We start from the raw sequence: 3,185 nt of genomic DNA on the forward strand, positions 1-3,185 counted from the left end.
TGTCACACTCCTCCCCCTCCCACACCTTCGGTAAAAAAAACCGCACAAAAAACCACACCAGCTGGCTTCCATAGGTCTGTGTGATAAAAACCGCTCCCATGTCTTAAAAAACTGTTGCAACATGTCTATCTAATAAAAAACCAAAAAACCGAGGTGAGACGGGGATTTGCGTGGGGAGCGAGATCTGCACGAGGAATTCATGCGGTGAGCGTGATATCTCCTCTCGCTAGCCACCTCCCTCCTAGTCGGCTTGCGTGCACTCCTCCCCTCCACCGCTGCCCTTGAGCCCCCTTCCTCACATCCTCTACGCCTTCTCGCGCTCACTCTCGTGGCCAACATGCACTCTGTCGGGATTTGCCCCCACAACCACCACCTACAACGGAGCATCTTCAAATAGAAACCTGCTCCTACAACACCGTCAGGGGGGTGCTCTAGACTATGGTCCCAGCCGGGAGATGGTGGATGGGATGATGATGAGTGGGTCTTTGTCATGATCCCACATTGATCACTCAGCCAAATTGATCACAGAACACTCAAATCAACTCACACAGAGGATATATTGCCACCGAATGCCACACAGTATGAAATATAAGTCTTGAGGAAGGTAGAAGAAGAAGATAATAATAACACTCTAGTCTGATACGGAGAATGGGATTGGTATTAGAGCAGTAGTGAGGGGGAGGAACTGGAGGACACACACACACAGAGAGAGAGAGAGCAGCTTAGGGAAGAAGAAGACTGAGGAAGGAGAAGTTTATATTCTATCGTCGATGCCCCGGTCTAGGGTTTTTTTTGTCCCTTTTATAGTGACCCACCCAACTGGGAAAGGAGGATGGCTGGCCCACTTGGCATCAAGGTCCATGACATTCTCTCCCCCTGGAGACTTGGCTTGCCCTCAAGCCCATAGAGCACAGTTTTTTAGTCGTTAGCATAGAACTCTCAGCATTCGTCAATTGCATCAGTTTCTGGCAGTGTTGAGAAATCTTTGGCTTCCAATTTCTGTGTAGCATCCATGTACAGACACTTGAGCCAACCACACATGAATCTGAATGCATATGTTGAGGCCAGTTAAAGAAATAGCTTCCTCGGTTGCTCCTTAGAAGTATGTGCACCACCTTCTGCATGGATGTGCCCATTTGCATCAACTCCCACTTCTATGAGCTCTTCAACACAACCGGCGTCATTTCTGTTAGCGGTTCCTAGCATCTTCTCTATGAGCTCTTTAACATAGTAAATCATTCTCTCTTAGAATTGCAATGGCTTATCGACCAGTATGACCGGTTGATAATCAGGTTGTGCAAAAGCCTTGTTGATGTGCCTCACCATTGCATAGCTCCCTTCCTATACCTTCTTCACATCCTGTCCGCGTACCCTTGCTGGATTGGTCATCTGTACTAGCACCACTTTAGGTTAAACTAGATGATTATTCCACTTCCTGTATTCTTCGAAAACCTGCCTTTGAACTCTTGAAAGTGGCCAGGGCAACCATAAGCACACATTAGTAAAGCCATCAACACCATTTAAGGTTTCTCCAGCATTCAGCTCCTAGTTACACCAACTTGTCGCTACTGTAATACTAAATTTTTCATTAGCTAGCACCAGATTAGGGACCTCCTTAACAAACTGTGTTGCTATGATATCCATTGCAACACAAATGTCAGTAGGTGTAAAAGCAAGGGCCTCATTGACTGTATGTCCAATCCTAGCAACCATTTCACAATTTTCCTTCAAGAACCTCACAACTTCACAACACCCTAAACTTTTCATCATGCTTCTGTTGCCCAATTCCTCATGCCAATTAGGCAATGGCTTCAGCTCCTCATGCACCACTCTTATCTCCTCAGTAACTTGACCTTTGAACCCAGTAGTCAATAGTCTGCCTCCAACACCGAAAATAACAATATCGGCTACAAACACTCTGCCATATGTTAGCTTAACTGATGTGGCATCACCATTGGCATCAGCATAAAAGCCAACAGCTATTGTACCGTTCACACTAAGGAAGTTTGCCTAGCATTCATTAGCATTTGCCTTGTCCAACAAATTCTTACCACAACCAGGAGAACCATAACACAAAACACCTTTTGAAAGAGACATATCGAACCTTTCATACTTCTATGGATGTTCCATTGAATTTTGGACAGTCTCAGCTAATTGATTTTTGAGCTTTTCCAGTTGAGGGCATGGACTACCAGTAGCCAAGAAAACAACCCTCAGGATCTTCTCAATGATAGCTTGATCCATTTGCTCATCAAACAGTTCTGGTGCATATTCCATTGGTCCCATGACCTTTGAGCTCAAAATCTTGAATTCAACATTGCACTTCTGTAGAGCATTCTCATTATTCTCTGACTACTCCACAAACTTGAAAACAATAGCTATGATAGTCTCCCCATGGAAAAGGATGGCTCCAGGAGGGCGCAATTGAGAGGTTGGAGAGCCCAAGAGCACCCAAACCTTACGGAACACCGTTGTAATTGCCCATGGAGGCCATGGTGGCAGCATGAGGCACGAACATGGACACGAGATGTGTTGTAGTGGTACCTCTCTATCACGAGAACAATGATGACGATGTTGGTGACACCAATGTTGGTGTTGGCGTTGAGCATTGTGGCGGATACCTTAGTGCCGAGCTTGTCAGTGACCACCAATTTCGGCGAGGGTAACTGTAGAGCTTCAACCGACGTGGTGACCAGGGAGGGTGTCGTGGTAGTGGTCAGAGCACTCACGGATGTTGGAACGAACACGGGATTGAGCTTTGCACCGGTCACGTAGATGGCCGCTGTGTTTGCGGCAGGGTCACTGTCGATGTTGTAGACACATGTGTGGATCGGCACGATGGCGGATCCGTAGAAGGCGGGTGGGTTGGCGCGTGTGCCATCAAGTAGACACATGGTCTCACCGGAGGGTATGTCACGTGGTGGCGACATCGTCAGCTCGACAGATGGCTCATGGTTAGGGGAAGGAGCCACCTCCTCCGTGCTCTGCTGAAGCTCCGGATCCGTAGCCAAGCTGAAGGAATATGTCGGTGCAGATGCGGTAGCATTAGCTCCAAGTCAACCAGGTCGAAGGGAGAAGTCGGTGGAGGATCCATGTGTTCTTTGCCGGAAGGAACCCGAGCAGCTTCGTAAGCGATGTGGATGAGGCCGAGTGGCACCTGATCAACGCGGGTAGTGGAGTGGGCT

The sequence above is a fragment of the Phragmites australis genome, chromosome 5, assembly GCF_958298935.1.
Source record: "Phragmites australis chromosome 5, lpPhrAust1.1, whole genome shotgun sequence".
In the NCBI taxonomy this organism is placed as follows: Eukaryota; Viridiplantae; Streptophyta; class Magnoliopsida; order Poales; family Poaceae; genus Phragmites; species Phragmites australis.